Raw genomic sequence first — 13,990 nt, 5'->3', positions numbered from 1 at the left:
TGTATGATTACTTCCCAATGTTAAGACACTAACACTTAGAATTGTTGACTAAATATTAACTACAATTAATTACTTAATTTATCACTTAATTAACAATTCAAATTAAAAATATTAAAACACTCATGAGATCACAACTTCATTACTACTTCCTTCAATAGTTATTGTTATTACCTTTAGCATGTGACAGTGATGATATTAATCGAATAACACAAAACTGATAAAAGCCAACTTTCATTGTACTAATACCATTCTACCAAACATACACAATTAAGATAGAAGTTGAATAGTCATCAATTATGCTGAGTTCCTATATGTCTACAGAAACTGACAACACAACGATTTAAGCACAAGTTATTCCTTTTGATTACACAGGGCGAATAAAACTGTTAGAGTTACCCACTAATCATGCACATCATACATGAACCTATGCTAGCATGGCAAGTTCTAAATCTCAAGATCCACCGTCGCTTCACAAGAGATTAACACCCTATCTTATATGTTCGCGACGCACATAAGACGAATACGCACAACCAATACTAGATATCATACAATCATCACACACTAAAGTATTAAACAATTAACTAAAGAATTCTATAGTAAATCCGTTGCGACCCCATGATCACGATTAGCCCATAATAGCACTCATCGTCATCATGGGTTCATATGAAATCATGATAAACAAACACAAGAAAATAATAACTAAACTAATTTTATTAAATCAGAGTACATCACAAGAGTAAATAGGTTCAAAGTAAGAAAACTAGCATCCAACGTTACAACGAAACAAGAATCACAAGAAAATATGCTTCCTCTTCGTTGCTGTGTGCTAAAACGGTCTTCTTCCTTATCTCCTTCGCTCCTTGCTTAATACCACGATCCTCTCTCATGAAAACGTCTCCAAATCTACTTATATAATAGTCCCATAAAACTCAAATTACATAGAAGTGGAAGCCAAACAGAAGTAGAAGTCCTAAAATAAATTATCTTTTTTTCCCGACCCTGCGCGGCCGCTCAGCATAGCTGAGCGGGCGCTCAGCTTCCTGCGCGGCCGCTCAGCATTGCTGAGCGGGCGCTCAGGACCCTACTGGAAAAATCCTGAGTTTGCTCCGTTTCTTCACCGTAATCTGCCCCTTCCTTTCCTCTCTCAATGGTGAACACATGCCAAGGCTTATTCTTGATGATTACTCCTCCGAAATGCAACTAATACCCTGAAATGCATAAACACTAGAAAAACGCATCAAATACACAAAATACTTGATTTCAAGGCACCAATTTAAGCCATTTTAAGATGTTCTAAGTGGTATAAAATGCCACTTATCACACCCCTAAACTTAAATCGATGCTTGTCCTCAAGCGTCACGGACTCAAAAACAAATAAAAACATGCATGAATGCAATCTATATGAAAATGCAGCGATCCCCCTTACTACGAACAAACCAACCAAATTGCAACATCTCAACAAATGTAGTGAGGCCACTAAAGATCAATAAACTCATGCAAACGAACATACAGCTAGAAACGTGGTGGGTGCAGATGCTTAACAGATATGCTTCGGAACTAGACCAATTATTATGACTCAATTATGATCAAGGCAATCACATGATTATACAAAGAATAAAAATGCTAGGCACAAAGCGACATATAACACTACAAGAATTTTGGAGCTTATTACGGAATCATGCTTTTTATTTACGACAACAATGCTTATTTGACCGTGCAATGAGTGAGGTCCACAAAAGACTTATACAATGGTATCCATGTAACGAGCGTTAGGTTAGCGGATCCCAGACTCTAAAAGCCTTAGGTCATTAGGCACAAAGTCCCCTAAGAACTTAATAACTCGAATACCAAAGAGCCCACTTGTGATCAATTATGCATAAACACCGGAATTTTTTTTTCTTTTCTTCTTTTTTTTTTAAAAAAATTTCTGAGCAAGTGCGTTTCGCTCCATCTTGCTCAACCCTAGACTACTCGCATAACATGTGAGCCGGCTACTAGCCATTTGACGCCTAGCCACAACTAGCAACAAATTCCATTTTTACTCCATTTTTTTTTCTTTTTCATGTCTTTATCACTAAGAACCTATTATCGAATTCTAAGCATAATAAATAGATTAACCTCGAAAACAATCAGATCATAACAACAATCTAGCCCTTAAGCATTCTCTAAGACTTAGTGAAACTACAAGTGCTTCTAGCATGCATATCAACCTACACGACTCAATATCACTTTAATGTTATCACTACACTCGCATCAATATCATAATTCAGTCGATAAATCATTGCAAAAGGGATCATGGTATATGCATGAGCTACATGACATGATAAACAAATAAAGCTATAAAATAAAAAAACTATATGGCAAAAATTATGCAACTATATGAACTAAACTATCATGAATATGCAGCTAAATGACATACACAAAATATTCCTTAACTACCACCCCCAAACTTAAAATCTTCACTGTCCCCAGTGAAGGTAGTAGAAAGGAACTCAGGGTAAACCTACTCGGAGTCATCATCATCATCACCCTCAGTGGGTGGAGTATCAGGCGGCGGGTATGCAGAGTCCTCACCAAAAACTGGCCACTGGATATCAGCTCCAAGGCCCCGAAAAGCAGTCCCTAACGCAAGGGTGAGCTCCTGAGCAAACCTGCTATGCGTCTCGTACATGGCATCCATCCGCCGTGAAAGCCTCCTATACTGGGTATCAGCCATCCCAGCACCCTCCTGAGCTCTCGAAGAACCAGCCTCATCACGCCTAGGCCTAGCCATAGTAGCACCTCGTGATGGACGCCCTCCTGGAAGACGATAACCCAGCCCATGCTCCTCGAGCTCACCACCGGTCCACTCCTGCATCCCATTCAGAGTCCCAGAATTAATCGGAGCGGCCGGCAACTGCAACTGCTCATGAGCCGGCCAGTTCACTCCTACTGCTCGGCAAAGCTTCGTAACCGTGGATGTATAAGGAATGTTCATATGCTTAGCTCCCCTCAAAAACTTCAGAATTCCTTGGTAGATAAACTCACCAAGGTCCACTTAGTACTCCTCATTAAGAATTCCCCACAACAACTGTGTTCTCTCAACTGTGACCTCGTGTGCATGCGAAGAAGGAAAAATATTAGCACAAATAAAAGCATTCCATGCACGGGCATACCTGTTCATAGCGATCGCCGGGAAGTGACGATACTCATTAGTGCCGGTCTTGAAGGTCTAAACTGTGTCCGGCCTACAGAGAGTAGCACAAATCAAATCCAAGTCAAAATCCTCAGCAGTCTTCTCATTCCAGTTCTCCTCCTCGGGCTTTCTCTCTCGCTGCCCAATCATACGGAGAATCGCCGCTGGGTGATAATCAACCGTCAGCCCTCGGACCACAGAAAACCCATTCTTTTCGGCCTTCGCGTTCACATAGAACTCGCGAACCACGCTCATCGGCACTGCTTCGGGCGACTCACAAAAAGCTATCCACCCCTTCTCTGCAATCATGGGTAGCAACTCACCATCCCTCCCCGATGGTAAAAACCCCCTCTCCTTCAGAATCGGCTTCCTTAAAAGCCTAGTGTACTCCTCCTCTGCAGCTCTTTCATTCAACCGAGGCCTTGCAGCAGTACCCCTCGATGAATCAGCAGTAGGGACTGTGCTGCTGCTATCAATAGTTCGTGCTCTCTTGGGTGCCATTGAATCTTGAATAAAAGTGTTTAAGAACTGAGTTTTTGTGTTTGGGAGAGAGTTTAAGTGTAGAAAGTTTGTGGGAGATATGTAGGATAGGTGTATGTATATATAGGGTGTGGATTAGGTTAAATTAGATTAGGAGTGGGGTTGAGGGATAAAAATCATGGAGTAATAGGAAAAGAGTTCATGGGTTTATGGGCTGTGTTGGGTTTTTTTAATTTTCTGATTTTTTTTTTGTATTTTTATGAACTGTAAAAAAAAATTCTGGCAGCCGACCCCTGAGCGGGCGCTCAGCTTGTTGAGCGGTCGCTCAGCAGAGCTGAGCGGGCGCTCAGGGGGTCACTGGAATTTTTTTTTCAGTCCCGTTTTTCTGATTTTTTTTGTGTTTTTGGATAGGTTATTAACTTTTAAGGGTTCCTGTAACAACAAATCATGGGTTGCCTCCCACGCAGCGCTTCTTTTTCGTCATTAGCTTGACATTGCGTACCTTTCTCAAGTAGTCAATAAAATGGCACTAACCACTTCTCAGTTTGCCATGTCCCCATAGTAGTGCTTCAAACGCTGACCATTAACCTTGAATGCCTGGTCCGGATCATTCTCAAAAATTTCCACCGCTCCATGTGGAAACACAGTTTTGACAATAAAAGGTCGAGACCACCTTGATTTCAACTTCCCAGGAAAAAGTCGGAGACGAAAGTTGAATAAGAGAACTTGTTGCCCCGGCACGAATAACTTAGGATGTAGCTTCCTATCGTGCCACCTCTTCACCTTTTCCTTGTACATTTTGTTATTCTCGTACGCTTGAAGTCGGAATTCATCAAGTTCATTAAGCTGAAGCATTATTTTCTTACCAGCTGCATCTAAATCCAGGTTCAACTTTTTCAACGCCTAATAGGCCTTATGCTCAAGCTCCGCAGGTAAATGACATCCCTTACCGTACACCAACTGAAACGGGGACATACCAAGTGAGTTTTGTATGCTGTTCTATAAGCCCAAACAGCTTCATCGAGCTTTAAAGACCAATCCTTCCTTGACGGACAAACAACCTTCTCTAGAATGCACTTGATCTCTCTGTTAGACACTTCCGCTTGACCATTTGTTTGCGGATGATAGGTGTTAGGGCGAAATCACGCACTAATATTCACGCAAGTATACGCGTTCGCAAGTAATATAGAATACTTTCTAGTTCGTTCCCTCAGAGACTCAGACTAATTTATTGTCTAATTTAACTCACTCATCAATGTATGATTACTTCTCAATGTTAAGATAATATCACTTAAAATTGTTGATTAAATATTAACTATAATTAACTACTTAATTAACCACTTAACTAACACTTCAAATTATCAAATATAAAACACTCATGAGATCACAACTTCATTATTACTTCCTTCTATAGCCATTGTTATTACCTTTAGCATGTGACAGTGATGATATTAATCGAATAACACGATACTGATAAAAGCCAACTTTTATTGTACTAATACCCTTCTACCAAACATCCACAATTAAGATAGAAGTTGAATAGTCATCAATTATGTTGAGTTCCTATATGTCTACAGAAATTGACAACACAACGATTTATGCACAAGTTATCCCTTTTTGATTACATAGGGCAAATAAAACTGTTAGAGTTACCCACTAATCATGCACAACGTACATGAACCTATGCTAGCATGGCAAGTTCTAAATCTCAAGATCCACTATCGCTTCACAAGAGATTAACACCCTATCTTATATGTTCGCGACGCACATAAGACGAATACGCACAACCAATACTAGATATCATACAATCATCACATACTAAAGTAGTAAACAATTAACTAAAGAATTCCATAATAAATCCGTTACAACCCCATGATCACGATTAGCCCATAATAGAACTTATCGCCATCATGGGTTCATATGAAATCATGATAAACAAACACAAGAAAATAATAACTAAACTGATTATATTAAAATAGAGTACGTCACAAGAGTAAATAAGTCAAAGCAAGAAAACTAGCATCCAACGTTACAACGAAACAAGAATCACAAGAGTATATGCTTCCGCTTCGTTGCTGTGTGCTAAATCGGTCTTCTTCCTTATCTCCTTCACTTCTTGCGCAAAAACACAATCTAAAACATAATCTCCTCTCTTAATTCTCTGTGAAAACGTCTCAAATCTACCTATATAATAGTCCCATGAAACTCAGATTACATAGAAGTTGGAAGCCAAACAGAAGTAGAAGCCTAAAATAATTCAGCTTTTTCCCCGACCCTGCACGGCCGCTCAGCATTTCTGCGCGGGCGCGCAAGGCTGCTGCGCGGCCGCTCAGCATTTCTGCGCGGGCGCGCAGGACCCTACTGGAAAAATTCCAGGTTTGCTCCATTTCTTCGCCGTAATCTGCCCGTTCTTTTCCTCTCGCAATGATGAACACATGCCAAGGCTTATTCTTGATGATTCCTCCTCCGAAATGCAACTAATACCCTGAAATGCATAAACACTAGAAAAACGCATCAAATACACAAAATACTTGATTTCAAGACACCAATTTAAGCCATTTTAAGACGTTCTAAGTGGTATAAAATGCCACTTATCACACCCCCAAACTTAAATCGATGCTTGTCCTCAAGCGTCACAGACTCAAAACAAATAAAAATATGCATGAATGCAATCTATATGAAAATGCAACGATCCCCCTTACTACAATTAACCAACCAAATTGTCACGTCTCAACGAATGCAGTTAGACACTAAAGATCAATAAACTCATGCAAACGGACATACAGCCAGAAACGTGGTATGTGCAAATGCTTAACAGATATGCTTCGGAACTAGACCAATTACTATGACTAGACTATCCTCAAGGCAATCCTACGATTATACAAAGAATAAAAATTCTAGGCATAAAGTGATATACAACACTACAAGAACTCTGGAGCTTACTACGGAATCGTGCTTCTTATTTACAACTCAAATGCTTATTTGACCGTGCAATGAGTGAGGTCCATAAAAGACTTATACAATGGTATCCATGTAACAAGCGTTAGGTTAGCGGATCCCAGACTCTAAAAGCCTTAGGTCACTAGGCATAAAGTCCCCTAAGAACTTAATAACTCGAATACCAAAGAGCCCACTCTTGATCAATTATGCAAAATTTTTTTTTTTCTCTTTTTTTTTTCTCTCTCTGAGCAAGTGCGTTTCGCTCCATCTTGCTCAACCCTAGACTACACGCATAACATGCGAGCCGGCTACTAGCCATTTGACGCCTAGCCAAAAATTCCATTTTTACTCCATTTTTTTTCTTTTTCATGCCTTTACCACTAAGAACCTATTATCAGATTCTAAGCATAATAAATAGATTATCCTCGAAAATAATCAGATCATAACAACAATCTAGTCCTTAAGCATTCTCTAAGATTTAGTGAAAATACAAGTGCTTCTAGCATGCATATCAACCTACACAACTTAATATCACTTTAATGCTATCACTACACTCGCATCAATATCACAATTCAGTCGATAAATCATTGCAAAAGGGATCATGGTATATGCATGAGCTATATGATATGACAAACAAATAAAGCTATATATAAAAAAAAACTATATGGCAAAAATTATGCAACTATATGAACTAACTATCATGAATATGTAGCTATATGACACACACAAAATATTCCTTAACTACCACCCCCAAACTTAAAATCTTCACTGTCCCCAGTGAAGGTAGTAGAAAGGAACACAGGGTATACCTACTCGGAGTCATCATCATCACCCTCAGTGGGTGGAGTATCAGGCGGCGGGTATGCAGAGTCCTCACCAAAAACTGGCCACTGGATATCAGCTCCAAGGCCTCGAAAAGCAGTCCCTAACGCAAGAGTGAGCTCCTGAGCAAACCTGCTCTGCGTCTCATACATGGCATCCATCCGCCGTGAAAGCCTCCTATACTGGGCATCACCCATCCCAGCACCCTCCTGAGCTCTCGAAGAACCAGCCTCACCACGCCCTGGCCTGGCCATAGTAGCACCTCGTGCTTGATTGCGGTTCCAAACTGTGCCCGGTCGACAGAGAGTCGCACAAATCAAATCCAAGTCAAAATCCTCAGCAGTCTTTTCATTCCAGTTCTCCTCCTCGGGCTTTCTCTCTCGCTGTCCAATCACACGGCGAATCGCCGCAGGATGATAATCAACCGTCAGCCCACGAACTACAGAAAACCCATTCTTTTCAGCCTTCGCGTTCGCGTAGAACTCGCGAACAACACTCATCGGTACTGCTTCGGGCGACTCACAAAAAGCTATCCACCCCTTCTCTGCAATCATGGGCAACAACTCACCATCCCTCCCTGATGATAAAAACCCCCCTCTCCTTTAAAATCGGCTTCCCCAACAGCCTAGTGTACTCCTCCTCCGCAGCTCTGTCAGTTAACCGAGGCCTTGCAGCAGTACCCCTTGATGAATCAGCAGTAGGAACTGTGCTGCTGCTGTCAATAGTGCGTGCTCTCTTGGGTGCCATTGATTTGTGAATAAAAGTGTGTAAGAACTAATTTTTGATGTTTATGAGAGGGTTTAAGTGTAGGAATTTTGTGGGAGATATGTAGGATAGGTGTATGTATATATCGGGTGTGGAGTAGGTTAAATTAGATTAGGAGTGGGGTTGAGGGATAAAATCATGGGGTAATGGGAAAAGAATTTGTGGGTTTATGGGCTGTGATGGGTTTTTGTGTTTTTGTTTTTTTTTTTTTTTCTGAACTGTAAAAAAATTTCTGGAACTCGACCCCTGCGCGGCCGCTCAGCATTTCTGCGCGGGCGCGCAGAGGGTCTCTGGAAAAAAAAAATTTCAGCTCCTGTTTTCTGATTTTTTTTGTGTTTTTGGATAGGTTATTAACTTCTAAGGGTTCCTGTAACAACAATTCATGGGTTGCCTCCCACGCAGCGCTTCTTTTTCGTCATTAGCTTGACGTTCCGTATCTTTCTCAAGTAGTCAACAAAATGGCACTAACCACCTCTCGGTTTGCCATGTCCCCATAGTAGTGTTTCAACCGCTGACAGTTAACCTTGAATGCTTGGTCCGAATCATTCTCAAAAATTTCCACCGCTCCATGTGGAAACACAGTTTTGACAATAAAAGGTCCAGACCACCTTGATTTCAACTTCCCAGGAAAAAGTCGGAGCCGAGAGTTGAATAACAGAACTTGTTGCCCTGGCACAAATAACTTAGGATGTAGCTTCCTATCGTGCCACCTCTTCACCTTTTCCTTATACATTTTGTTATTCTCGTACGCTAAAAGTCGAAATTCATCAAGTTCATTGAGCTGAAGCATTCTTTTCTTACCAGCTGCATCTAAATCCAGGTTCAATTTCTTCAATGCCCAGTAGGCCTTATGCTCAAGCTCCGCCGGTAGATGACATCCCTTGCCGTACACCAACTGAAACGGTGACATCCCAAGTGGAGTTTTGTATGTTGTTCTGTAAGCCCAAACAGCTTCATCGAGCTTTAAAGACCAATCCTTCCTTGACGGACAAACAACCTTCTCTAGAATGCGCTTTATCTCTCTGTTAGACACTTCCGCTTGACCATTTGTTTGCGGATGATAGGCAGTAGCTACTCGATGATTCACATTATAACGCAGCATCATAGAAGTGAACTTACGGTTGCAAAAATGCGATCCTTCATCACTTATGATTACCCGAGGTGTTCCAAACCTTGTGAAAATTTGCTTATGAAGAAAATTTAGCACTGCCTTTGCATCATTTGTCGGTAAAGCTTTAACTTCGACCCATTTTGAGACATAATCGACTGCCAGCAAGATGTACTGATTATTGCAAGACGAGATAAAAGGCCCCATGAAATCGATTCCCCATACATCAAAGACCTCGACTTCAAGCATCACATTTAATGGCATCTCATCCTTCCTTGACAAATTTCCCACTCTTTGGCAACGATCACACCTTAAAACAAACTGATGAGCATCCTTGAACAAGGTAGGCCAGAAAAAACCTGCTTGCAGAATACGAGCTGCCGTCTTCTCACCTCCATAGTGTCCACCATAAACCGTGGAATGGCAGTCTCGTAATATCCCCTCCGTCTCACAAAACGGGATACATCTCCTGATGATCTGGTCAGCTCCCTGTCTAAACAAATATGGTTCATCCCACATATACCACTTCACCTCATGCAGAAACTTCTTCTTTTGCGCGGATGTCAAATTAGGAGGCATTATATTGCTGACAAGATAGTTTACAATATCTGCAAACCATGGTTCTTCCTCCTGAATTGCAAACAACTGCTCATCCGGAAAAGATTCATTGATTAACGTCCTATCTTGTGAAGTAGAATCGGAATTCTCCAACCTAGAGAGATGGTCAGCTACTTGATTCTCAGTACCTTTTCTATCTTTGATCTCTAACTCAAATTCTTGAAGTAAAAGCACCCAACGAATGAGTCTTGGCTTCGAATCCTTCTTAGAAACCAGATAGCGAATAGCTGCATGATCAGTGAATACTGTCACTTTCGTACCAAGCAGATAAGATCGAAATTTCTCAAAGCCGAAGACTATAGCCAAAAGCTCCTTCTCAGTAGTGGTGTAGTTCAATTGGGCCCCATTTAAAGTCTTACTCGCATAGTAAACCACATGGAAGAGATTTTTCTTGCGCTGTCCCAGAACTGCACCTACCGCATAATCACTCGCATCACACATCATCTCAAACGGTTCTGTCCAATCTGGTGCTGTAATAACTGGTGCCGTGATTAAACTCTCCTTGAGAGTCTCGAATGCTGCCAAACATTCATCATCAAATTTGAAAGGCACCTCTTTCTCAAGCAAATTGCATAACGGCTTAGATATCTTTGAAAAGTCCTTGATGAATCGCCGATAAAAACCCGCATGACCGAGAAAACTACGGATTCCTTTCACCAAATTAGGTGGGGGACGATTTTTAATGACTCCCACCTTGGCCTTGTCCACCTCCAGACCCTTGCTAGAGACCTTATGCCCAAGGATAATGCCTTCACGCACCATAAAATGACATTTCTCCCAATTAAGCACCAAATTAGTTTCCACGCATCTTTTGAGTACGGCGCGCAGATTATTCAAACATTCATCATATGAGTGTCCAAAGACGGAGAAGTCATCCATGAACACCTCGACGTTATTTCCAATCATGTCAGAGAATATAGCCATCATACATCTCTGAAAGGTGGCCGGGGCGCCACATAACCCAAACGAAACTCTACGAAAAGTAAATGTGCCAAATGGACAGGTGAAGGTAGTCTTTTCCTGATCCTCTGGTGCAATACAAATCTGATTATACCCCGAATAACCATCCAGAAGACAAAAATACTCATGTCCCGCCAATCTGTCAAGCATTTGATCAATAAATGGAAGAGGAAAGTGATCCTTTCTTGTGGCTTTGTTCAATTTCCTGTAATCCATGCATACTCTCCATCCTGTAACTGTTCGAGTAGGGATAAGCTCATTCTTTTCATTTGCTACCACAGTGATACCTCCTTTCTTAGGAACACATTGTACGGGGCTCACCCACGAGCTGTCAGAAATAGGATAAATGATGCCTGCGTCTAGCCATTTCAGAATTTCTTTCTTCACCACCTCCTTCATGATGGGATTCAGTCTTCGTTGCTGTTCCACAGTTGGCTTACTACCTTCCTCTAGCAGAATTTTATGTATACAATATGAAGGACTTATCCCCTTGATGTCTGCTATGGTCCATCCTATAGCCGATTTGAATTCTCTCAAAATCCTTAAGAGCTTGTCTTCCTCACTACCTGAAAGGTCAGCTGAAATAATAACAGGTAATGTAGATGAATCACCTAAAAAAGCATACCTCAAGTGTTCAGGTAAGGGTTTGAGCTCTAAGGTAGGTGCTTCCTCTATTGATGGTTTGAGCTTCCCTTCAGCGTTCTTGAGGTCAGAAGTACCAAGAGATTCAAATGGTATGTCCAGCTTTCGCTTCCAGGGCGAAGCGTTCAGATATTGTAATTGCTCGTTGCTATCTTCATCATCACTGTCAAATTCCCCCACTAAGGCCTTTTCCAATGCATCAGATATTAGCATGTGCTCGAGTTCCGAAGTAACTGCGGAATCAATCACATCCACTTTTAAGAACTCCTCATCTTCTGTAGGGAATTTCATTGCCTTGAATACGTTGAAGGTCACATCCTGATCTTGGACCCGCATAGTAAGTTCACCTTTTTGCACATCTATCAAGGTACGGCCAGTAGCCAAGAAAGGCCTCCCCAAGATTATGGGAATCTTCTTATCTTCCTCAAAATCCAGAATAACAAAATCTGCAGGAAAGAAGAGCTTATCCACCTTGACGAGCACATCCTCAACTATGCCCCTTGGGTAAGTAATGGAACGGTCAGCCAATTGTAGCGACATGTATGTGGGTTTTGGATCAGGCAGATCCAGCTTTTTAAAGATCGACAAGGGCATCAGATTAATGCTTGCTCCCAAATCACAAAGGCACTTGTCAAAAGTTAGATTGCCAATGGTGCAAGGAATGGTGAAGCTTCCTGGATCTTTCAGTTTTGGTGGTAACTTTTGCTGCAGAACAGCGCTGCATTCTTCCGTGAGAGCAACGGTTTCAAGGTCATCCAGTTTCACCTTCCTTGAAAGAATAGTCTTCATAAACTTCGCATAACTAGGCATTTGTTCCAGAGCCTCAGCGAAAGGTATATTGATGTGAAGTTTCTTGAACACCTCCAGAAACTTCCCGAACTGTCTATCCAGCTTTTGTTGCTACAATCTCTTAGGGAAAGGTGGTGGAGGATAGAGCTGTTTCTCCCCTGTATTAGCCTCAGGCAGAGTGTGTTCAACAGTAGTCTTCCTTGGTTCCGCCGCTTTCTCCTTTTGCTTAAATTCTTCATCTCTAACTTCAGCTTCGACTTCTTTTGCCTTTTCAGCATCAGCTACTTTTCCAGACCTTAAGGTAATAGCCTTGACTTGCTCTTTAGCTTCCTTCCTGCCTGGTACTTCCGTGTCACTGGGAAGAGTGCCAGGTTGACGATTGAGCACTGCATTGGCTAATTGACCGATTTGATTTTCCAAGGTCTTGATAGAAACTGCCTGACTCTTGCACAACAGCTTAAGTTCCTCAAAATCAGCACTAGTAGGTGCAGCTGCACTTCCCTGTTGAGGATATGATTGCCTTGTAGCATACTGCTGTGGTTGCTGGAATCCAGGTGGGTTAAACTGTTTACTTACTCCTTGCTGATATGGTGGCAGAATAGCATTCTGATTATTTCCCCAGCTGAAATTTGGATGATTTCTGTTGTTAGGATGATAGGTCGCTGGCACAGGCTGCTGTTGTCGCTGATAATTATTCACATATTGAACAGATTCGTTGACAAGAGAACACTGATCCGTAGCATGAGAACCTGCACAAAGCTCACAAACCATAGCTATTTGATTAACTCCATACGTAGCCAGAGAATCAACCTTTATTGATAGCGCTTGGAGCTGGGCTGCAATAGCGGTGGCTGCATCAACTTCCAGAATACCTGCGACCTTGCCTGACGTCATCCTCTGAGTTGGGTTTTGATGCTCATTTGCAGCCATCGTCTCGATAAGATTATACGCCTCAGTATAGCTTTTAGCCCATAAGGCGCCTCCAGCTGCTGCATCGAGCATGGACCGAGATTGGGCCCCCAAACCATTATAAAAACCAGTGATTACCATCCAATCCGGCATTCCATGATGTGGACATTTTCTCAACATTTCCTTGTAGCGTTCCCAAGCCTCGCACATAGATTCTGTAGGTTGCTGCGCAAACTGAGTAAGAGCACTCCTCATAGCAGCAGTCTTTGCCATTGGATAAAACTTCACCAGAAACTTTTGCGCAAGATCTTGCCACGTAGTGATGGACCCAGCTGGTTCCGAATGTAACCAGTCTTTGGCCTTATCCCTCAGTGAGAATGGGAAAAGCCTCAACTTGATAGCCTCATCAGTCACGCCATTATACTTAAAAGTGCTACAGATCTCGACAAAATTCCTTATGTGCATGTTGGGGTCTTCAGTTGCCGCTCCTCCAAAAGAAACAGAATTCTGCACCATCTGAATAGTGCCCGGCTTGATTTCAAAGGTGTTAGCTTGAATAGCCGGATGAAGGATGCTTGACTGAATCTCATCAATTTTAGGCCGAGAAAAATCCATAAGAGCTGGATCAGCTTGTTCAATACGATCTCCCATGTTTACTGGTTCTTTCTGCTCAGTTCCTGAATCCGAATCCTCAAAATCTAACTTCTCCGGTGTATCAAGAACTTCGTCTTTCTCCTCAGCTGTATCTAAGGTCCTCTTGCGAGCACGAGAACGAGTTTGCA

The 13,990-nt window shown here is 41.8% G+C and overlaps 1 non-coding gene across 1 annotated transcript; it reads left to right on the top strand.

The window, feature by feature from the left end:
• Positions 1-13,359: 13,359 nt before the first annotated feature.
• LOC141709537 (small nucleolar RNA R71) lies at positions 13,360-13,466 on the top strand. Its single transcript, XR_012570107.1, has one exon. It is a non-coding gene; the product is annotated as a small nucleolar RNA R71 (small nucleolar RNA).
• Positions 13,467-13,990: the final 524 nt, after the last annotated feature.

This window comes from Apium graveolens, chromosome 2, assembly GCF_009905375.1.
Source record: "Apium graveolens cultivar Ventura chromosome 2, ASM990537v1, whole genome shotgun sequence".
Taxonomy (NCBI): Eukaryota; Viridiplantae; Streptophyta; class Magnoliopsida; order Apiales; family Apiaceae; genus Apium; species Apium graveolens.
This window is presented reverse-complemented; position numbering and strand designations above follow the sequence as displayed.